This window comes from Pseudophryne corroboree, chromosome 2 (genome assembly GCF_028390025.1).
Source record: "Pseudophryne corroboree isolate aPseCor3 chromosome 2, aPseCor3.hap2, whole genome shotgun sequence".
Classification (NCBI taxonomy): domain Eukaryota; kingdom Metazoa; phylum Chordata; class Amphibia; order Anura; family Myobatrachidae; genus Pseudophryne; species Pseudophryne corroboree.
In genome coordinates this window covers 554,256,482-554,281,772 of record NC_086445.1, presented here as the reverse complement: position 1 = coordinate 554,281,772, position 25,291 = coordinate 554,256,482, and positions in this window count along the sequence as shown.

Here is a 25,291-nt window from a genome sequence, read left to right as displayed (position 1 = left end):
GACAGAGCGCTTATGTGATTTTCCGCCCAGCGAAGAATCCTGGTGGCTTCCGCCATTGCCACTCTGCTCCTTGTCCCGCCTTGGTGGTTTACATGCGCCACGGCTGTGACATTGTCTGACTGAATCAGAACGGGTAGGTCGCGAAGAAGATTCTCCGCTTGTCGTAGGCCGTTGTATATGGCCCTTAATTCCAGCACGTTGATGTGTAGACAAGCCTCTTGGTTTGACCGCAGTCCCTGAAAATTTCTTCCTTGTGTGACTTCTCCCCATCCTCGGAGGCTCGTGTCCGTGGTCACTAGAACCCAGTCTTGAATACCGAACCTGCGACCATCTAGCAGGTGGGCACTCTGAAGCCACCACAGGCGAGACACCCTGGCCCTGGGGGACAGGCTTATTTTCTGATGCATTTGTAGATGGGACCCCGACCACTTGTCCAGAAGGTCCCACTGAAACGTCCTCGCATGGAACCTGCCGAAGGGGATGGCCTCGTAGGCCGCCACCATTTTTCTCAATACTCGAGTGCATTGATGAACTGACACTCTTTTTGGTTTTAGCAGGTCCCTGACCATGTTCTGGAGTTCCTGGGCTTTTTCCGTTGGGGGGAAAAACCCTCTTCTTATCCGTGTCCAGAATCATACCCAAAAATGATAGCCGAGTTGTCGGAATCAACTGCGACTTTGGTAGATTTAGGATCCAGCCGTGTTGCTGCAGCACTCTCAGGGAGAGCGACACGCTTTTCAGTAATTGATCTCTCGATCTCGCGTTTATCAGGAGATCGTCCAAGTGTGGGATAATTGTGACTCCTTGCCTGCGCAGGAGCACCATCATTTCCGCCATTACCTTGGTGAAAATCCTCGGGGCCGTGGAAAGCCCAAATGGCAACCTCTGAAACTGGTAATGACAATCCTGTACAGCGAATTTCAGGTACGCCTGAGGAGGAGGATAAATGGGGACATGAAGGTATGCATCCTTTATGTCTAGTGATACCATAAAAACCCCCCTTCCAGGCTGGAGATCACTGCCCAGAGAGATTCCATCTTGAATTTGAACCTTTTCAAATACAGGTTCAGGGATTTTAGATTCAGAATGGATCTGATCGAGCCATCCGGCTTCGGGACCACAAACAGGGTTGAATAGTACCCTTTTCCCTGTTGCATTAGGGGAACTTTGATAATCACTTGCTGTTGACACAGCTTTTGAATGGCAGCTGAAACTATTTCCCTCTCTGGGGGAGAAGCTGGCAAAGCCGATTTGAAAAATCGGCGAGGAGGCACTTCTTCGAACTCCAGTTTGTAGCCTTGGGATACAATTTCGATCGCCCAAGGATCCAAATCCGACTGAACCCAGACCTGGCTGAAGAGTCGAAGACGTGCCCCCACCGGTGCGGACTCCCTCAGTGGAGCCCCAGCGTCATGCGGTGGATTTTGTAGAGGCCTGGGAGGACTTTTGTTCCTGGGAACTAGCCGTAGCAGGCATTCTTTTCCCTCTACCCTTACCTCTGGCGATGAAGGAAGAGCCCCAACCCTTTCTGAACTTATGCGACCGAAAGGACTGCATCTGATATTGAGGTGTTTTCTTTTGCTGTGGGGGAACATAAGGCAAAAAAGAAGACTTACCCGCGGTAGCCGTGAAAACCAGGTCCGCGAGGCCCTCCCCAAATAAATCTTCACCCTTGTAAGGTAAAGTTTCCATATGTCTTTTTGAATCGGCATCACCCGTCCATTGGCGGGTCCACAGGGACCATCTAGCAGAAATTGCCATGGCATTGGCTCTTGAACCCAACAGCCCAATGTCTCTCGCAGCCTCTCTCATATATAACTAGTGATGAGCGGGTTCGGTTTCCGAGAAACCGAACCCACCCGAGCATTACCTTTTTTTATACGGGTCCGAGCAGGCTCGGATCCTCCCGCCTTGCTCGGCTAACCCGAGCGCGCCCGAACGTCATCATCCCGCTGTCGGATTCTCGCGAGATTCGGATTCTATAAGCAGCCGCGCGTCGCCGCCATTTTCACACGTGCATTGAGATTGATAGGGAGAGGACGTGGCTGGCGTCCTCTCCATTTATACGAGACACTACAGTTGATCTGATTGCTTTGCTTTGCTTGTTTATTTTACTATTGTGGGGAGGATTGGGGAGCAGCTGTTAGGAGTACAGTGCAGAGTTTTACTGATAGTGACCACCAGTTTTTTATCCGTTCTCTTCTCTGCCTGAAAAAAAACGCTCCATACCATATCTGTGCTCAGTGTGCTGCATGATATATCTGTGCTGAGTGCTCACACTGCTTAATTGTGGGGACTGGGGAGCAGCTATAGCAGGAGTACAGTGCAGAGTTTTGCTGACAGTGACCACCAGTATACGTTTGTCTGCCTGAAAAACACTCCTGTGGTGTCTTTTTTTTTTTTATACTATAAACGCAGTCTGCTGACAGTGTCCACCAGGTCCATTATACTGTATATAGCAGTACGGTAGGCCACTGCTGTACCTACCTCTGTGTCGTCACTCGTCATCCATAAAGTATACTATCCATCCATCTACATTGTATACCAGTGGTGGCTTTTTTTTTTATACTAGTAGTTTAGCAGTCTGCTGACAGTGTCCACCAGGTCCATTATACTGTATATAGCAGTACGGTAGGCCACTGCTGTACCTACCTCTGTGTCGTCACTCGTCATCCATAAAGTATACTATCCATCCATCTACATTGTATACCTGTGGTGGCTTTTTTTTTTATACTAGTAGTTTAGCAGTCTGCTGACAGTGTCCACCAGGTCCATTATACTGTATATAGCAGTACGGTAGGCCACTGCTGTACCTACCTCTGTGTCATCACTCGTCATCCATAAAGTAATAGTATACTATCCATCCATCTACATTGTATACCTGTTGTGGCTTTTTTTTATACTAGTAGTTTAGCAGTCTGCTGACAGTGTCCACCAGGTCCATTATACTGTATATAGCAGTACGGTAGGCCACTGCTGTACCTACCTCTGTGTCGTCACTCGTCATCCATAAAGTATACTATCCATCCATCTACATTGTATACCTGTGGTGGCTTTTTTTTATACTAGTAGTTTAGCAGTCTGCTGACAGTGTCCACCAGGTCCATTATACTGTATATAGCAGTACGGTAGGCCACTGCTGTACCTACCTCTGTGTCGTCACTCGTCATCCATAAAGTAATAGTATACTATCCATCCATCTACATTGTATACCTGTGGTGGCTTTTTTTTTATACTAGTAGTTTAGCAGTCTGCTGACAGTGTCCACCAGGTCCATTATACTGTATATAGCAGTACGGTAGGCACTGCTATACCTACCTCTGTGTCGTCACTCGTCATCCATAAAGTAATAGTATACTATCCATCTACATTGTATACCTGTGTTGGTTTTTTCTTATACTAGTAGTTTAGCAGTCTGCTGACAGTGTCCACCAGGTCTATTATACTGTATATAGCAGTACGGTAGGCCACTGCTGTACCTACCTCTGTGTCATCACTCGTCATCCATAAAGTATACTATCCATCCATCTACATTGTATACCTGTGGTGGCTTTTTTTTATACTAGTAGTTTAGCAGTCTGCGGACAGTGTCCACCAGGTCCATTATACTGTATATAGCAGTACGGTAGGCCACTGCTGTACCTACCTCTGTGTCGTCACTCGTCATCCATAAAGTATACTATCCATCCATCTACATTGTATACCTGTAGTGGCTTTTTTTTATACTAGTAGTTTAGCAGTCTGCTGACAGTGTCCACCAGGTCCATTATACTGTATATAGCAGTACGGTAGGCCACTGCTGTACCTACCTCTGTGTCGTCACTCGTCATCCATAAAGTAATAGTATACTATCCATCCATCTACATTGTATACCTGTGGTGGCTTTTTTTTTTATACTAGTAGTTTAGCAGTCTGCTGACAGTGTCCACCAGGTCCATTATACTGTATATAGCAGTACGGTAGGCCACTGCTGTACCTACCTCTGTGTCGTCACTCGTCATCCATAAAGTATACTATCCATCCATCTACATTGTATACCTGTGGTGGCTTTTTTTTATACTAGTAGTTTAGCAGTCTGCTGACAGTGTCCACCAGGTCCATTATACTGTATATAGCAGTATGGTAGGCCACTGCTGTACCTACCTCTGTGTCGTCACTCGTCATCCATAAAGTAATAGTATACTATCCATCCATCTACATTGTATACCTGTGGTGGCTTTTTTTTTTATACTAGTAGTTTAGCAATCTGCTGACAGTGTCCACCAGGTCCATTATACTGTATATAGCAGTACGGTAGGCCACTGCTGTACCTACCTCTGTGTCGTCACTCGTCATCCATAAAGTATACTATCCATCCATCTACATTGTATACCTGTGGTGGCTTTTAGTTGTGCGCATTAAAATATGGAGAACAAAAATGTAGAGGTTAAAAAAATAGGGAAAGATCAAGATCCACTTCCACCTCGTGCTGAAGCTGCTGCCACTAGTCATGGCCGAGATGATGAAATGCCATCAACGTCGTCTGTCAAGGCCGATGCCCAATGTCTTAGTACAGAGCATTTAAAATCCAAAACACAAAAGATCAGTAAAATGCCTCAAAAATCAAAATTAAAAGCGTCTGAGGAGAAGCGTAAACTTGCCAATATGCCATTTACGACACGGAGTGGCAAGGAACGGCTGAGGCCCTGGCCTATGTTCATGGCTAGTGGTTCAGCTTCACATGAGGATGGAAGCACTCATCCTCTCGCTAGAAAAAAGAAAAGACTTAAGCTGGCAAAAGCACAGCAAAGAACTGTGCGTTCTTCAAAATCACAAATCCCCAAGGAGGATACTGATGGTGAGGTGGTTTGTTTAAGTCAGGCACCAGGGAAAACACCTGTTGTCCGTGGGAGGAATATGGCCCTTGACATGCCTGGTCAAAATACAAAAAAAATCAGCTCTTCGGTGTGGAATTATTTCAACACAAATGCGGACAACAGGTGTCAAGCCGTGTGTTGCCTTTGTCAAGCTGTAATAAGTAGGGGTAAGGATGTTAACCACCTCGGAACATCCTCCCTTATACGTCACCTGCAGCGCATTCATCATAAGTCAGTGACAAGTTCAAAAACTTTGGGTGACAGCGGAAGCAGTCCACTGACCACTAAATCCCTTCCTCTTGTAACCAAGCTCCTGCAAACCACACCACCAACTCCCTCAGTGTCAATTTCCTCCTTACCCAGGAAAGCCAATAGTCCTGCAGCCCATGTCACTGGCAAGTCTGACGAGTCCTCTCCTGCCTGGGATTCCTCCGATGCATCCTTGAGTGTAATGCCTACTGCTGCTGGCGCTGCTGTTGTTGCTGCTGGGAGTCGATCGTCATCCCAGAGGGGAAGTCGGAAGACCACTTGTACTACTTCCAGTAAGCAATTGACTGTCCAACAGTCCTTTGCGAGGAAGATGAAATATCACAGCAGTCATCCTGCTGCAAAGCGGATAACTGAGGCCTTGGCAGCCTGGGCGGTGAGAAACGTGGTTCCGGTATCCATTGTTAATTCAGAGCCAACTAGAGACTTGATTGAGGTACTGTGTCCCCGGTACCAAATACCATCTAGGTTCCATTTCTCTAGGCAGGCGATACCGAAAATGTACACAGACCTCAGAAAAAGAGTCACCAGTGTCCTAAAAAATGCAGTTGTACCCAATGTCCACTTAACCACGGACATGTGGACAAGTGGAGCAGGGCAGACTCAGGACTATATGACTGTGACAGCCCACTGGGTAGATGTGTTGCCTCCCGCAGCAAGAACAGCAGCGGCGGCACCAGTAGCAGCATCTCGCAAACGCCAACTCGTTCCTAGGCAGGCTACGCTTTGTATCACCGCTTTCCAGAATACGCACACAGCTGAAAACCTCTTACGGCAACTGAGGAAGATCATCGCAGAATGGCTTACCCCAATTGGACTCTCCTGGGGATTTGTGACATCGGACAATGCCAGCAATATTGTGCGTGCATTACATCTGGGCAAATTCCAGCACGTCCCATGTTTTGCACATACCTTGAATTTGGTGGTGCATAATTATTTAAAAAACGACAGGGGCGTGCAAGAGATGCTGTCGGTGGCCCGAAGAATTGCGGGCCACTTTCGGCGTTCAGGCACCGCGTACAGAAGACTGGAGCACCACCAAAAATACCTGAACCTGCCCTGCCATCATCTGAAGCAAGAGGTGGTAACGAGGTGGAATTCAACCCTCTATATGCTTCAGAGGATGGAGGAGCAGCAAAAGGCCATTCAAGCCTATACATCTGGCCACGATATAGGCAAAGGAGGTGGAATGCACCTGTCTCAAGCGCAGTGGAGAATGATTTCAACGTTGTGCAAGGTTCTGCAACCCTTTGAACTTGCCACACGTGAAGTCAGTTCAGACACTGCCAGCCTGAGTCAGGTCATTCCCCTCATCAGGCTTTTGCAGAAGAAGCTGGAGACATTGAAGGAGGAGCTAAAACAGAGCGATTCCGCTAGGCATGTGGGACTTGTGGATGGAGCCCTTCATTCGCTTAACCAGGATTCACGGGTGGTCAATCTGTTGAAATCAGAGCATTTTGGCCACCGTGCTCGATCCTACATTTAAAACCTACGTTGTATCTCTCTTTCCGGCAGACACAAGTCTGCAGGGGTTCAAAGACCTGCTGGTGAGAAAATTGTCAAGTCAAGCGGAACGTGACCCGTCAACAGCTCCTCCTTCACATTCTCCCGCAACTGGGGGTGCGAGGAAAAGGCTAAGAATTCCGAGCCCACCCGCTGGCGGTGATGCAGGGCAGTGTGAAGCGAGTGCTGACATCTGGTCCGGACTGAAGGACCTGCCAACGATTACGGACATGTCGTCTACTGTCACTGCATATGATTCTCTCACCATTGAAAGAATGGTGGAGAATTATATGAGTGACCGCATCCAAGTAGGCACGTCAGACAGTCCGTACGTATACTGGCAGGAAAAAGAGGCAATTTGGAGGCCCTTGCAGAAACTGGCTTTATTCTACCTAAGTTGCCCTCCCTCCAGTGTGTACTCCGAAAGAGTGTTTAGTGCAGCCGCTCACCTTGTCAGCAATCGGCGTACGAGGTTACTTCCAGAAAATGTGGAGAAGATGATGTTCATTAAAATGAATTATAATCAATTCCTCTGTGGAGACATTCACCAGCAGCAATTGCCTCCAGAAAGTACACGGGGACCTGAGATGGTGGATTCCAGTGGGGACGAATTAATAATCTGTGAGGAGGGGGATGTACACAGTGAAAGGGGTGATGAATCGGACGATGATGATGAGGTGGACATCTTGCCTCTGTAGAGCCAGTTTGTGCAAGGAGAGATTGATTGCTTCTTTTTTGGTGGGGGCCCAAACCAACCAGTCATTTCAGTCACAGTCGTGTGGCAGACCCTGTCGCTGAAATGATGGGTTCGTTAAAGTGTGCATGTCCTGTTTATACAACATAAGGGTGGGTGGGAGGGCCCAAGGACAATTCCATCTTGCACCTCTTTTTTCTTTCAATTTTCTTTGCATCGTGTGCTGTTTGGGGACTATTTTTTTCAAGTGCCATCCTGTCTGACACTGCAGTGCCACTCCTAGATGGGCCAGGTGTTTGTGTCGGCCACTTGGGTCGCTGAGCTTAGTCACACAGCTACCTCATTGCGCCTCTTTTTTACTTTGCATCATGTGCTGTTTGGGGACTATTTTTTTCAAGTGCCATCCTGTCTGACACTGCAGTGCCACTCCTAGATGGGCCAGGTGTTTGTGTCGGAAACTAGGGTCGCTTAGCTTAGTCACACAGCTAACTCATTGCACCTCTTTTTTTCTTTGCATCATGTGCTGTTTGGGGACTATTTTTTTCAAGTGCCATCCTGTCTGACACTGCAGTGCCACTCCTAGATGGGCCAGGTGTTTGTGTCGGCCACTAGGGTCGCTTAGCTTAGTCACACAGCTAGTTCCGGTGCACATCACTATATATAACACTGTCTTTAATGTGACCCAAGGTCAACAAAATGCCATCCTTATCTAGGGTGTCAATGTCAGATGACAAGTTATCTGCCCATGCAGCAATTGCGCTACCCACCCATGCCGACATTACTGCTGGTCTGAGCAAGGCACCCGTATGCGTATAAATTGATTTTAAGGTAGTTTCCCGTCTGCGATCAGCAGGATCCTTGAGGGCTGCCGTGTCTGGAGATGGTAGTGCCACCTTTTTGGACAAGTGCGTTAAAGCCTTGTCCACCGTGGGCGAGGATTCCCACCGTAACCTGTCCTGTGAGGGTAAAGGATACGCCATAATAATTCTCTTTGGAATCTGCAGTTTCTTGTCTGGAGTTTCCCAAGCTTTTTCAAATCATGCGTTCAGCTCATGAAATGGGGGAAACGTTACCTCAGGTTTCTTTTCCTTAAACATGCAGACCCTCGTGTCAGAGACAGAGGGGTCCTCTGTGATATGCAAAACATCTTTTATTGCAATAATCATATAATGAATGCTCTTGGCCACCCTTGGGTGTAACCTCGCATCATCATAGTCGACACTGGAGTCAGAATCCGTGTCGGTATCAGTGTCTGCTATCTGGGAAAGGGGACGTTTATGAGACCCCGAAGGGCCTTGTGACACAGTCAAAGCCATGGATTGACTCCCAGCTTTTTCCCTGGACTCTGCTTTGTCCAATCTTTTATGTAATAAAGTCACATTTGCATTTAAAACATTCCACTTTTCCAACCAATCAGGTGTCGGCGGTGCCGACGGAGACACCACAATCATCTGCTCTGCCTCCTCCCTAGACGAGCCTTCCACTTCAGACATGCTGACACACACGTACTGACACCCCCACACACACTGGGATATACAAATATGGGGACAGCCCCCCAAATAAGGCCCTTTGGAGAGACAGAGAGAGAGTATGCCAGCACACACCCAGTGCCACTGGAACAAAGTCCCAGTCTGTACAGCGCTTTTATAGATATATAATACACTTACTGCGCCAATTAAATGTGCCCCCCCCCTCGTTTTTGCCCTCTGTACTTGTGTTCAGCAGGGTAGAGTCCGGGGAGCAGCTTCTCTGCAGCTTGCTTAGTCACACAGCTACCTCATTGCGCCTCTTTTTTTCTTTGCATCATATGCTGTTTGGGGACTATTTTTTTCAAGTGCCATCCTGTCTGACACTGCAGTGCCACTCCTAGATGGGCCAGGTGTTTGTGTCGGCCACTAGGGTCGCTTAGCTTAGTCACACAGCTACCTCATTGCGCCTCTTTTTTTCTTTGCATCATGTGCTGTTTGGGGACTATTTTTTTCAAGTGCCATCCTGCCTGACACTGCAGTGCCACTCCTAGATGGGCCAGGTGTTTGTGTCGGCCACTTGTGTCGCTTAGCTTAGCCATCCAGCGACCACGGTGCAAATTTTAGGACTAAAAATAATATTGTGAGGTGTGAGGTGTTCAGAATAGACTGAAAATGAGTGGAAATTATGGTTATTTAGGTTAATAATACTATGGGATCAAAATGACGCCCCAAATTCTATGATTTAAGCTGTTTTTTAGTGTTTTTTGAAAAAAACACCCGAATCCCACAAAAAATTTCCGGTGAGGTTTTGCCAAAACGCGTCCGAACCCAAAACACGGCCGCGGAACCGAACCCAAAACCAAAACACAAAACCCGAAAAATTTCCGGTGCATATCACTATATATAACACTGTCTTTAATGTGACCCAAGGTCAACAAAATGCCATCCTTATCTAGGGTGTCAATGTCAGATGACAAGTTATCTGCCCATGCAGCAATTGCGCTACCCACCCATGCCGACGTTACTGCTGGTCTGAGCAAGGCACCCATATGCGTATAAATTGATTTTAAGGTAGTTTCCCGTCTGCGATCAGCAGGATCCTTGAGGGCTGCCGTGTCTGGAGATGGTAGCGCCACCTTTTTGGACAAGTGCGTTAAAGCCTTGTCCACCGTGGGCGAGGATTCCCACCATAACCTGTCCTGTGAGGGGAAAGGATACGCCATAATAATTCTCTTTGGAATCTGCAGTTTCTTGTCTGGAGTTTCCCAAGCTTTTTCAAATAAGGCGTTCAGCTCATGAAATGGGGGAAACGTTACCTCAGGTTTCTTTTCCTTAAACATGCAGACCCTCGTGTCAGGGACAGAGGAGTCCTCTGTGATATGCAAAACATCTTTTATTGCAATAATCATATAATGAATGCTCTTGGCCACCCTTGGGTGTAACCTCGCATCATCATAGTCGACACTGGAGTCAGAATCCGTGTCGGTATCAGTGTCTGCTATCTGGGAAAGGGGACGTTTATGAGACCCCGAAGGGCCTTGTGACACAGTCAAAGCCATGGATTGACTCCCAGCTTTTTCCCTGGACTCTGCTTTGTCCAATCTTTTATGTAATAAAGTCACATTTGCATTTAAAACATTCCACATATCCAACCAATCAGGTGCCGACGGAGACACCACAATCATCTGCTCTGCCTCCTCCCTAGACGAGCCTTCCGCTTCAGACATGCCGACACACACGTACTGACACCCCCACACACACTGGGATATACAAATATGGGGACAGCCCCCCAAATAAGGCCCTTTGGAGAGACAGAGAGAGAGTATGCCAGCACACACCCAGTGCCACTGGACACTGGAACAAAGTCCCAGTCTGTACAGCGCTTTTATAGATATATAATACACTTTCTGCGCCAATTAAATGTGCCCCCCCCCCCTCGTTTTTGCCCTCTGTACTTGTGTTCAGCAGGGTAGAGTCCGGGGAGCAGCTTCTCTGCAGCTTGCTGTAGAGAAAATGGCGCTGGTTAGTGCTGGAGGATCAAGCTCCGCCCCCTCAACAGCAGGCTTCGGTCCCGCTCAAATTCTTTATACTGGCGGTGGGTTTGTAATATACTGCATCCGCAGTATCTATTATGCTGCCCAGTGTCCCTTGAGGTTATTATTGCTGCCCAGGGCGCCCCCCCTGCACCCTGCACCCTTACAGCGCCTTATGTGTGTGTGAGTGTGGTACCTCAGTGAAGATCTGAAGTCTTCTGCTGCCTGTGAAGTCTTCTTTCTTTTTATGCTCACCCGGCTTCTATCTTCCAGCTCTGTGAGGAGGACGGCGGCGCGGCTCCGAGACGAACAACGAGGACGACACCTGTGTTCCGACCCTCTGGAGCTAATGGTGTCCAGTAGCCTAAGAAGCAGAGCCTATCAGTTAAGTAGGTCTGCTTCTCTCCCCTCAGTCCCACGATGCAGGGAGCCTGTTGCCAGCAGTGCTCCCTGAAAATAAAAAACCTAACAAAAGTATTTTCAGAGAAACTCAGTAGAGCTCCCCTGCAGTGCATCCAGTCTCCTCTGGGCACAGGATCTAACTGAGGTCTGGAGGAGGGGCATAGAGGGAGGAGCCAGTTCTCACCCATCTAAAGTCTTAGAGTGCCCATGTCTCCTGCGGAGCCCGTCTATACCCCATGGTCCTTACGGAGTCCCCAGCATCCTCTAGGACGTAAGAGAAAAATGGTGTGCTAAGTTAAAGGCACATGGAATATTACATTTCGAAAACATCTGTGTTGAGTAGGAAAGGAATTTGAACAATAGTAGCAGAGTTGTTTTAGTTACATTCCCTGTATTTCTAAATAAAATAACAGGTGTTTAAGGTGGTGATGGAAACCCTTGTATCCTTGTTGCATATTTAAACTGTATCATAGAGTTGAAATGTGCATTACTAGCACCCCCCACCAACATTGTCTGCCGCCACAGCTACTCCAACCTTCACCCGCCCGTTTGCACCACCGCCTCGGATACAATATCCCCACACTGGTACACCGCACCACCGCCATCACTAGGTGAGAGGGGTGGCACCCTTTACAGCTACACCCAGCCCTCCCACCTGTTCCACACTCTACTGCTGCTAAGACCCTCCGCTGCCCAACTGCCCGCCACTACCCTATTCCTTCCGGTGCAAAAATCAATTGCAGAGGCATATCACCTTTCTTATCCTCTGGGATGCAGTGCACCTCGCTACTTCTCAGAACCTCTCCCAGCACACCACAGTGACTAACCCTTTTCCACTACTGATACGGGTCGCAGCCGGGAGCCTGACATAGGAGCTACTCAGCTGCAACCCACATCAGAGCCCCCTTTCCCACTGCACTTACCCAACCCGGCACTTACCCAACCTGGTGATGCAGCAGGGGTGGCGCTGGGAGATCACATGATCTCCCAGCGCCACCATTCCATACAGTGTAAACGGAAGCCGTGTCGCATCGACACGGCTTCCGTTTACACTACAACCTTACCCTGATCATTCCCGTGTCCTACCCAGGTAGCTATCCGGGTAGGATTCCCGGGTTACTTGATCCGTGTTTTTGCAGAGGGACCCTTTTCCACTAGCAAAAAACATGGGTAAATGCGCGCCCCCGTGCATTTACCCGTGTTTTTTGAGCTAGTGGAAAAGGGGTACCAGTGGAGGAGAGGAGATGGAGCTGTGTGCGCTGGAGCCTGTCCAATCAATGTACTGACAGTCTGCCGGGGCCCGAAAGCAGAAATGCGAGCTCAAGTAAAAATGCCCTACAGTAAATAGTCCTGACGGCGGGCCCCAAGCGGGTGCTTGTGCTGTTTTGTGGTACACCTGCTACTGGTTCCAGTAGCAAACCAAATTATTTATGGTCAATGTGATGGACATATCTAGTGCTGGCAGCTGCCAATCAAAAATTATGTGGACATAGAGAAGCGCAACTCTGTCCATTACCACACAACTGAATCTGACAGACAAAAACTTTCATTCATACATGGTTGCTAAATCTGGTCTGAACGACAGTGTTCTGGTGTTTAGGAGCAAATTGCTGATTGTCATTTGCTCCCATAAATTACCAGATTTCATTCCAACTAACCAACTAGGATGGATGAAAGTTGATCTGGTGCAGAGGCGTAACTAGGGTTTTTGGAGCCCAGGGCAAGATCAATGATGGCGCCCCCCCCCCCCCCCCCCCCCCTCCCACAAAAAAATACAAAAGAAAAGTATGCGCACACGCCACTGGTGTCACTGTATATAAAGATGTCAGGGTGTGCATGTATAGATGTAGGTGCAGTGGTTGAAGTGGAATTTTTGAAGGGGGAATGAAAAAGTGCAGATAGCAATTATGCGCGTGGCGAAGGTACGTTCGCTCCAGAAAAGGGGCGTGGTCACTCAAAAGGGGCGTGTCCTTCAGTGTAGTAGAACCCCTTATACTATCTAGTACTGGTGCCCCTTTCACATTATAGCACACGGTATGAGCCGAAATTCACATTACCCCACATAGTATGAGCTGAAATTCACATTACAGCACATGGTATGAGCCGAAATTCACATTATAGCACACGGTATGAGCCGAAATTCACATTACCCCACATGGTATGAGCCGAAATTCACATTACCCCACACGGTATGAGCCAATTCACATTATAGCACACGGTATGAGCAGAAATTCACATTGTAGCACACAGTATGAGCCGAAATTCACATTTTAGCACAAAGTATGAGCCAAAATTCACATAATAGCACACAGTATGAGCTGAAATTCACGTTACAGCACATGGTATGAGCCAAAATTCACATTATAGAGTGAAGGGATCCTACCCCCTTAATTAACAAGGCCTGTGGGGCACTGTGGTGAGGGGAGCCTACCCCCTTAATTTACTAATCCTGCGGGGCACTGTGGTGAGGGGAGCCTACCCCCTTAATTGACTAATTGCAGAGTTTAGCAGCGGAAGGGTTGCAGCGGTTTCTCACCCCAAGCTGCGACGCTTCTGTCACCTCTGACACTCCACATCTTCGGCGCCACCGGAAATGCACCCTTTTCAGTGTGGTCTGCTGTGCTGCGAAGGGGTTCTTCTCTCCTGCTGCAGGATCCCGATGTGCGCCGTCCTCCCCGCTGTTACTGCCAAGGTAAGCATTAGTATTGTTTACCGCAGAGGCCATTTACTGAGGCATATGTATTAAACCTCGGGAACTGAGATGCCCTTCTCACCGTACAGCTGTGTGGCCGAGTCGGGCAGGGGGACAGCCACCACCAGCAGCAGCATGCCAGATATCAGCAGCCGAGGGTGTGGGCTGTACATACTTGAGGCAGCTGGATATTCAACAGTGCTGAGAGCCTCCGGAGACTGCACACCCCGGAGCTGCAGTACACCGACAGAGGACACCCATCCCCTGGTCCCTGCGTAACCCAAAGCCGGAGATCGGCAGCATGTTGAACGCGGAAGCAGAAGCCGCTTGTTGCCGGTCAACATGCTGCCGATCTCCGACTTTGGGCTCCACACCGCTCCGTACGTACCTTACAGCTCGCACCCTCGGCTGCTGATATCCAGCATGCTTCCCCTGCTGCTGGCTTTCCACCCGCCCGGCTCGGCCACCCAGCTGGATGGTGAGTGAGAAGGGCATCTCAGTGCCCGTGGTATAATACATATCCATCTTCGGTAAATGGCCTCTGTGGTAAATGGTACTAATGCTTACAGTGGCGGTAAGCATTAGTACATCTCGCCCACACACACAGACTACCCTACCCCCTAACTTACACACACACACACACACACACACACACACACACACACACTGTAGATTACACACACACACAGACTGGCCACCCCCAAACCCCACACACACATTCTCATACTTTCACCTCCCCCACACACACTGGACTGCAAAAATTGACACACACTCACACTGTCCGTCCCACACACACGCTCTCACACTGCCCGCGCACCCCCCCCTTCTCCCGACAGTAAAGTTTAAACTGCTGCTGCCTGCTCACAGGCACCTCAGAGGCCGCGCACCTCCGAGGTCACGCATGCACAAACGTGCACGCAATATGCAGAAACTGCAGGGGGGGGGGGGGGGGGAGTAGGGAGAAGCTCCTAGCTGCTAGCCTGTACAGTGTGACAGGTACAGCAGCCGGGGCCAGGGATAGCGCCGGCGGAAACCCTGTCGCATGGGGCGAGCGGGCCGTGCAGGTGCCGGTGGCGCCCCCCTCTGCTGGGGCTGCCACGGCGCCCAAGGCACGTGCCCTGCTCGCCCCATGCTAGATAAGCCTCTGATCTCGTGTATGGCCAATTTAAGGATGACAGTTAAGCACAATTCATTTAATTAAATAATTGTTGCTGGGTTTCTAAATAAGAATCTTTTGGCCCAAGCGTGCTGTTGAAAAAATGCTGATACTCTAGGGCGCAGTGATCATGTTCTCAGATCGGCACTGCCTCTGCTACTGCCCTAGACTTAATAGACCTATTGTATGTATTTTTGCTGTCCCGATTGCTTAAAAAAAAGCCAACTTACTGTATCTCCGATTTGGCTTCACCTGCCATAAGCAGGTAAAACTAAACCCCCGATAAACCACGCATCAGGAATAATAGGATAGCCCCTGAAGAATCCATTATCCACGGTAAATTACCACAGATAATTGGATACACACCAAATATCTGATCTACTAAATGGTGGGAGCGCATGAGTTGTTGTTGTTGTTGTTGTTGTTGTTGTTGTTGTTGTTGTTATTATTATTATTATTATTATTATTATTAAGAATAATAATAATAATAATATTACTATTATTATTATTATTATTATTACTATTTGTATTATTATTATTGCTAATATTATTATTATTAATACTATTATTATTATTATTATTATTATTATTTATAATGCTGCAGAAAACTCAACAGCATCTTACTGTTGCAAAATGCGGAATATTATAAAGATGCAGAGGATCCACATTGAAACTACAGGACATTCAAGAAACATAATACTGCATACCTCCCAACTGTCCCGATTTTCACGGAACAGTCCCGTTTTTGTGGGGACTGCCCCGCTGTCGCACCCGTGGGCCACAGTGTCCTGTGGTGGTGGTGGAGGGCAATTGGAAGGCTTCGGTCACTCTGCTTTGCTTAGCAGAGTAGCACTGAATAGATGTTGTGCGCATGCGCACAGCATCTATTCACCAGAGACAGACGGACTGGGGGCATGACCAGCCCACACAGTCACGAAAATGGGGCTTCGCAGGAGTAGCTTTACGGGAGAGCCAGGAAAACAGCTTAGCGGGAATGCCGTGACCACAAGCCATGCCCCCTGTTATATAGGCCATGCCCATTTTTTGGGTGGGCGTGGCATCGCCACATGAGTCCCTCCTTATGGATCCCTGATGTTGGGAGGTATGATACTGTATTACATTGTAATCATTGTATAAGTGTCATAAAGAATGTGCAAGAGGCATTACACAAGGATGCACAGTGAGAATATGCTAACAAGTAGTACCTGGATCCGTGGGTGAAAACTGCATGTTGTGAATAATATAGATATTCTTCTACGCCTGGGCATAAGTTAAAAATTTCCGAAAAATAGAAATACTCACTATCGGGATAAAATCTCTGAAGCAATTTTTAATGTTTTAATCTCATTTGTAATATTTTTTATAATTGTTTGGATTTTTAGGATTTCGACATAACAGTAATCCATTTATGATGTTAAGTGGAAACATTAATGCTCTTAGTAGCTAGTGCAATTCAGCAGCAATAGGTTTTGGAGTTACATACATACATTTTCAGCCATTACACTTACTGATACCTAATTTAACTTAAAGGGGCTTATTCATTAACACTAATGGAGCCATTACACACGTGGAAATGCTATTTTAAGTAATGGATTCATTCAGTATTAGACCGCCTAATATTCAACAAACTCTGAAAACTAAAAGTTTTTGTAGCTTGCCTGCGGCAACCATAGCCATCTTTAGATCAACCCTTACATTATATTAGTATCCCCCTCAATACAAATGGATTTAATAGCCCCTACATATCATTAAAATTCCACAAGCATCCCTTTTATAATGAATAAACAATTTAAAGTACCTGACTAAAATGGAAATCATACAGTGACAAGTGCAGTAGTCCCAAGCATGTTTTTCCACCGTTGGGCATAGTGAGATGTAAACATGACTTGCATCTTTTTGTCCACAAGTTACATTTTTCTTTACTACACATGCATGTCTTTTTTTCAGTTGTGCAACGGGCCTGTTATTGGGTGCGACTGGGAGACTGAGACCAAGGATATATAAAGAATAAAAAAAGAGAGGCAGACTTGAAGGGCCAAGTGTTTCTTATCTGTGTTTCTAGATATTGGTAAGGAGCAATAGCAGTGAATTAAGCTCAGTACACACTATACAATTATTCAGCCGATTTGCCAATAATTGGGACATCAACCTAATTTATTGTATAGTGTGTACGAGCGATCATTTTGCTGATAATTCTGGAAAATCTTGCCCACTCACGTGAGCGTTCGATTTTTCGATCTGTTGTCCTAAACCAAAATCTAGGCCACAATCTCCCGATATGGAGCAGTGTGTGTGCATTCTCTGCCCATATTTCCTATGTTTTCCTCTCACTACATCCTTGTGGGTGGACAAATGCAAATGTAGTGCGATGTGGCAGAAAATTGGTAACTGAAATAAAAAATCTTTAAGTGTGTAGCTCAGATATTGGTGCCTACAATTTCCCGAAAAATCGTCCGATTGTCGGGCCGACCAAAATAAATCTGACAATGTGTACCTAACTCAAGGTCTCCACCTTACACCTACCTTTTCTTTCTTTCTCTTTTTTTAAAAAAATACCAGGATGTACTATTGCAGTGAAAAGTTCTAATGTTCACTGACATTATTCTCAGATATGAACATTACATTATTAAAAGGGGAAATATTGTATATGGCATTTTACTATTATTTCAGTAACTTCCATGTGGTATTAAAATGCCCAAACAGGTAACTTGCTATCGTCTAGAGATTACACTAGGTGGTAGGTAGATGTTCCTTGTTACATTTATTCCAAGCTGTGCTTCTTTTTTCCTGCCACCAAGTTGCCTACATCTGACAGACCTCTGTGCATAAAAATGAATGTACACTTCATTTGCTTTCAGGCATGAAGAACAAGGAACAGACTCATTTTACACCATTCTGTGCTGCCATCAGTCCCTTTAAAAATGGCTGCGAGCTCCCAGCTGGAATAGATGAAAATGAATAGTCTAACAAAATGCTGTCACCCTGGGCTGCCTCCAAACTCTCACTGCTTTAATCTAAACCATGGTACAAAACACCAGCTCAACACGTGCTTTACAAGCTGCCTACAGCCCCGAGAAATTACTGGCTAATGATTACTTGAAGTAGAAGACAAGCTCTGTTTGGATTCAGTTCTCGGCAAGGAATTTAACATGCTAGACATCCCTGAGCAATTCTTTTGCAGGAATCCAACATGACAGTACATTATATAAACCAGAGACAGACATCTCCACACAAACATAATTAATACTCTGGCTAGAACAATTATTTTTCTTTGTGTAGTACTTTACTATACAGAGCGAGCAGCCATTGTTGTATTACACAGCTTGTTAGAGGGGAATGCATCCCAGCACTACCTCCTGTCACTGCAATGAAGCCAGCCTGCTATCGTTACCAAGATGGCCGCCAGGACCTGTGCTGCAGCATGTATTAAAGGGATGTGCAGCACATGTTGCTGCAGAGTGTGAGTACCATTATCACCACTGCTATCACCACCGCTGTCTCTTGTGATATAAATCACTCATTGTTCAACTATTATATTAAATAAACCTGCAAGTCTGAATAACCCTTTGTGACCCCATGTCTATTTAAATGGACACTATTAAAAATTTGATTGCGTAGACTGTATTGTGATGAGGGCTGTCAATAAAATCCCAATGTCCATTTAAATGTACGAAAATACTGCAAAAAAATTTCTGGCAGGGGGCAGCACCAGCTAAACGATCGCTGCGAGTTTGAAAGATGGCTTTACCCAGAAAGATCGCCACAAAGTGAGTATCCCACTTTACAAGTAAAACATACTTTATCAATCGAATGTAAACAAAATCCTTTTAACAGTAATGAGTATCAAAATAATGAATTAGAACAAGTTGCAATATTTTGGTGTACCAGCTACAACCCAAATCGTTATCCATTAGAATGGACATTGGGCCTAAATGACCAAACCATATTTTTGTGGGGTTACTTAGGGCCTGCTTTACCAGTGTCATCACTGGGATACAAAGAAAACATGCAATGGGTCATAAAGGGTTAAGGACAAACTGTCTGGCCTAAACTCCATTCCACATTCCGCTGGGACATATCAATAGGGCTACACCCATTTTCAATAGCTGTAGGTTTGTTGGGCCTCTGATAAATAGAGCCTTAATCGTAAACAGTCCAGAGGTTTTTTTGCACGTTATTCTGCTTGAAATGCAATTTTACAAAATGATTAAATATTCAATCGCACCACCTATCCTTCAAGAAAATATTTAATTGAGCAAACATTCTTGAATTCCACACAATCACAACGTGTCAGGTGCTCTGATTCCCCTTGGTAGATAGTTCTATAGATCTAGGAATAGAGTTTAATGATAAACTGGAGGTGGTCACAGGAACATATTTTAAATCCACACCAGAATTCATATTTAAAGACAGACAGTAATCATTATGCAAAATGGCTTGATAATATTCCTAAAGGACATTTTTTGAATCTAAATATTACTGCACGGATAATTATGTATATAACAAAGAGATTGTTATTATTGATATTTTTATCTATAAAGGATATTTCAGGGGCAAATCCAAATCTACAGTATTATTAAGGAATAGAAGATATCAAAAAAGAAAGTCAATTACAGAAAAAGTGTGTATAAGAAAGGGGTGAGCAACAAAGGCTTTATACTTTTTATAAAGAGATTTTCACAGGCACAATAAGCAGTTAGGAATATTCCTAATAGACACTAAAAAGTGATCAGTATTAAAAACAAACTTGAATAATAAATTGAAGGTACTACTTATTAGAGATGAGCGGGTTCGGTTCCTCGGAATCCGAACCCGCCCGAACTTCAGCTTTTTTTACACGGATCCGAGCGACTCGGATCTTCCCGCCTTGCTCGGTTAACCCGAGCGCGCCCGAACGTCATCATGACGCTGTCGGATTCTCGCGAGGCTCGGATTCTATCGCGAGACTCGGATTCTATATAAGGAGCCGCGCGTCGCCGCCATTTTCACACGTGCATTGAGATTGATAGGGAGAGGACGTGGCTGGCGTCCTCTCCATTTAGATTAGAAGAGAGAGAGTGAGATTGAGACAGAGACACTTGATTTACTGGAGCTTAGGAGTACTAGAGAGTGCAGAGTTTACTAGTGACTGACCACTGACCAGTGACCACCAGTGCAGTTTTATTTAATATAATCCGTTCTCTGCCTGAAAAAAACGATACAGTGACTCAGTCACATACCATATCTGTGTGCTCAGCCCAGTGTGCTGCATCATCTATGTATAATATCTGACTGTGCTCACACAGCTTAATTGTGGGGGAGACTGGGGAGCAGTTATAGGTTATAGCAGGAGCCAGGAGTACATATTATTAAAATTAAACAGTGCACACTTTTGCTGCAGGAGTGCCACTGCCAGTGTGACTGACCAGTGACCTGACCACACTGACCACCAGTATAGTATACTATATTGTGATTGCCTGAAAAAGTTAAACACTCGTCGTGTGACTTGTGTGGTGTTTTTTTTTTTTTATTCTATAAAAAACTCATTCTGCTGACAGACAGTGTCCAGCAGGTCCGTCATTATATAATATATACCTGTCCGGCTGCAGTAGTGATATATATATATTTTTTATATCATTATTTATCATCCAGTCGCAGCAGACACAGTACGGTAGTTCACGGCTGTAGCTACCTCTGTGTCTGCACTCGGCAGTCCATCCATAATTGTATACCACCAACCCGTGGTTTTTTTTTCTTTCTTCTTTATACATACTACATCTCATTATCATCCAGTCTATATTAGCAGCAGACACAGTACAGTACGGTAGTCCACGGCTGTAGCTACCTCTGTGTCGGCACTCGGCAGTCCGTCCATAATTGTATACCACCTACCCGTGGTTTTTTTTTCTTTCTTCTTTATACATACATACTACATCTCATTATCAACCAGTCTATATTAGCACCAGACACAGTACAGTACGGTAGTCCACGGCTGTAGCTACCTCTGTGTCGGCACTCGGCAGTCCGTCCATAATTGTATACCACCTACCCGTGGTTTTTTTTTCTTTCTTCTTTATACATACATACTACATCTCATTATCAACCAGTCTATATTAGCAGTAGACACAGTACAGTACGGTAGTCCACGGCTGTAGCTACCTCTGTGTCGGCACTCGGCAGTCCGTCCATAATTGTATACCACCTACCCGTGGTTTTTTTTTTCTTTCTTCTTTATACATACTACATCTCATTATCATCCAGTCTATATTAGCAGCAGACACAGTACAGTACGGTAGTCCACGGCTGTAGCTACCTCTGTCGGCACTCGGCAGTCCATCCATAATTGTATACCACCTACCCGTGTTTTTTTCTTCTTTCTTCTTTATACATACATACTACATCTCATTATCAACCAGTCTATATTAGCAGCAGACACAGTACAGTACGGTAGTCCACGGCTGTAGCTACCTCTGTGTCGGCACTCGTGTGTACAAGTGTGTACTCCGAAAGAGTGTTTAGTGCCGCCGCTCACCTTGTCAGCAATCGGCGTACGAGGTTACATCCAGAAAATGTGGAGAAGATGATGTTCATTAAAATGAATTATAATCAATTCCTCCGCGGAGACATTGACCAGCAGCAATTGCCTCCACAATGTACACAGGGAGCTGAGATGGTGGATTCCAGTGGGGACGAATTGATAATCTGTGAGGAGGGGGATGTACACGGTGATATATCGGAGGATGATGATGAGGTGGACATCTTGCCTCTGTAGAGCCAGTTTGTGCAAGGAGAGATTAATTGCTTCTTTTTTTGGGGGGGTCCAAACCAACCCGTCATATCAGTCACAGTCGTGTGGCAGACCCTGTCACTGAAATGATGGGTTGGTTAAAGTGTGCATGTCCTGTTTTGTTTATACAACATAAGGGTGGGTGGGAGGGCCCAAGGACAATTCCATCTTGCACCTCTTTTTTCTTTTATTTTTCTTTGCGTCATGTGCTGTTTGGGGAGGGTTTTTTGGAAGGGCCATCCTGCGTGACACTGCAGTGCCACTCCTAGATGGGCCCGGTGTTTGTGTCGGCCACTAGGGTCGCTTATCTTACTCACACAGTCAGCTACCTCATTGCGCCTCTTTTTTTCTTTGCGTCATGTGCTGTTTGGGGAGGGTTTTTTGGAAGGGCCATCCTGCGTGACACTGCAGTGCCACTCCTAGATGGGCCCGGTGTTTGTGTCGGCCACTAGGGTCGCTTATCTTACTCACACAGTCAGCTACCTCATTGCGCCTCTTTTTTTCTTAGCGTCATGTGCTGTTTGGGGAGGGTTTTTTGGAAGGGCCATCCTGCGTGACACTGCAGTGCCACTCCTAGATGGGCCCGGTGTTTGTGTCGGCCACTAGGGTCGCTTATCTTACTCACACAGTCAGCTACCTCATTGCGCCTCTTTTTTTCTTTGCGTCATGTGCTGTTTGGGGAGGGTTTTTTGGAAGGGCCATCCTGCGTGACACTGCAGTGCCACTCCTAGATGGGCCCGGTGTTTGTGTCGGCCACTAGGGTCGCTTATCTTACTCACACAGTCAGCTACCTCATTGCGCCTCTTTTTTTCTTTGCGTCATGTGCTGTTTGGGGAGGGTTTTTTGGAAGGGCCATCCTGCGTGACACTGCAGTGCCACTCCTAGATGGGCCCGGTGTTTGTGTCGACAACTAGGGTCGCTTATCTTACTCACAGTCAGCTACCTCATTGCGCCTCTTTTTTTCTTTGCGTCATGTGCTGTTTGGGGAGGGTTTTTTGGAAGGGCCATCCTGCGTGACACTGCAGTGCCACTCCTAGATGGGCCCGGTGTTTGTGTCGGCCACTAGGGTCGCTTATCTTACTCACAGTCAGCTACCTCATTGCGCCTCTTTTTTTCTTTGCGTCATGTGCTGTTTGGGGAGGGTTTTTTGGAAGGGACATCCTGCGTGACACAGCAGTGCCACTCCTAGATGGGGCCGGTGTTTGTGTCGGCCACTAGGGTCGCTTATCTTACTCACACAGTCAGCTACCTCATTGCGCCTCTTTTTTTCTTTGCGTCATGTGCTGTTTGGGGAGGGTTTTTTGGAAGGGCCATCCTGCGTGACACTGCAGTGCCACTCCTAGATGGGCCCGGTGTTTGTGTCGGCCACTAGGGTCGCTTATCTTACTCACACAGTCAGCTACCTCATTGCGCCTCTTTTTTTCTTTGCGTCATGTGCTGTTTGGGGAGGGTTTTTTGGAAGGGACATCCTGCGTGACACTGCAGTGCCACTCCTAGATGGGCCCGGTGTTTGTGTCTGCCACTAGGGTCGCTAATCTTACTCACACAGCTACCTCATTGCGCCTCTTTTTTTCTTTGCGTCATGTGCTGTTTGGGGAGGGTTTTTTGGAAGGGACATCCTGCGTGACACTGCAGTGCCACTCCTAGATGGGCCCGGTGTTTGTGTCGGCCACTAGGGTCGCTTATCTTACTCACACAGCGACCTCGGTGCAAATTTTAGGACTAAAAATAATATTGTGAGGTGTGAGGTATTCAGAATAGACTGAAAATGAGTGGAAATTATGGTTTTTGAGGTTAATAATACTTTGGGATCAAAATGACCCCCAAATTCTATGATTTAAGCTGTTTTTTAGGGTTTTTTGAAAAAAACACCCGAATCCAAAACACACCCGAATCCGACAAAAAAAATTCGGTGAGGTTTTGCCAAAACGTGGTCGAACCCAAAACACGGCCGCGGAACCGAACCCAAAACACAAAACCCGAAAAATTTCAGGCGCTCATCTCTACTACTTATACCGCTTTCAGATCGTAAGTGCCGGGTCACACCCGGGAAATGGAAACGGGTCCTTCCAGGGTGCGACCCGGCATTGGACCATGAGAACTGGCTTTACGATCCGGCAATATGCCGGGTCGGGTTGCCATCAGGGGCGGGGACTGCGGCAGCATCAGGGGCGGGACGGAGGCCGCACTGGGATATGAGATCATCTCCACGTCGCTTCTCCCTATGCTGTGAACGGGTGCCGGGTTGCATCGGGTAACCCGTTCACACTGCACCCTGACCTGCTAATAACCCGGAAATAACCCTTCTTAATTCCCGGGTTGAATTACCAGGTCAGGTGACCCGGGAATTCGTGACTGGCCCCTTTCACACCGCACAGCGACCTGTGTCGACCCGGCAATATAACGGGTTGATACCGGGTTATGTAATGCGGTGTGAAAGGGGTATAAAAGGGGTATTAGGAAGTCTAAGCTACACAGCCACACATCGGATTTGGTTTTAAAAACCATACAACAGGATTTACTGACAAATAAAACTGCATCTGATCTGTTGCGGATTTCAAACAGCTAAACTATATCTGATTGAGGCCAAACTGCATGCAGTCTAGGCCAAGTCACGTGGTGAAACAATATTAAGAAAACATACCTGTTTTACCCCTCACATCTTCTACAAGCCAAGGCTACTCAGCATGGGCCTTGCTCAGAAAGTAAAATTAAAAAATAATCAATTACGCGTGCCCAAAGAGTACAGGCCGAAGTGTAGCACTGGGCAACTCCTCTTACCCTTTGCAATGGTTACTAGGATAAACCTTTAAAAATACAGTGCACCCTCTTGTCATTCTACTGTGGCCGGATTAGGGGCCACATGGGCCTAGGTCTGAAAATCTTGAAAGGTCTATACTGAGAAGGGGAGAGGATGTGACCGGTGCAATGTGGGTGTGGACAGAGCCATATTGCATAATTTTAGAAAAAAACATTTTAATACTTGTGACTTATGGTCAAACCATGTGACGGCTGGTCTTCATCATGCTGTCATGAGGATGGGCCTATTTTTATGCGGCAGACGTTTGTTAGACAGGATCTGCCAGGGTTCAAACAGCACAAAGAAAAACGCAATGAGAGAGGGGAAATAAACAACAACACGTGAGCATTTGAGCATTACTCTAAAATATGGTTACAGATCAACGGATCCACAGTAAGAAGATCTACAATCATATGGTCAACAGTGAAAAGGTCAACATGTTCATTAAGTCGACATATGACAGATTGACACTGGGAAAGGTCGACAGGTACAAAAGGTTGACACATGAAAAGGTTGACATGGAGAATGGTTGACACAACACTTTTTTTATGGGTTTTTTGGTGGTATTTTCCTCATCTCAGCATGTGGAACCCCAATTAGTGTACTGCATCCCCTCGCATGGCTCGCTTCACTTGCCATGGTTCGGGCAAGCT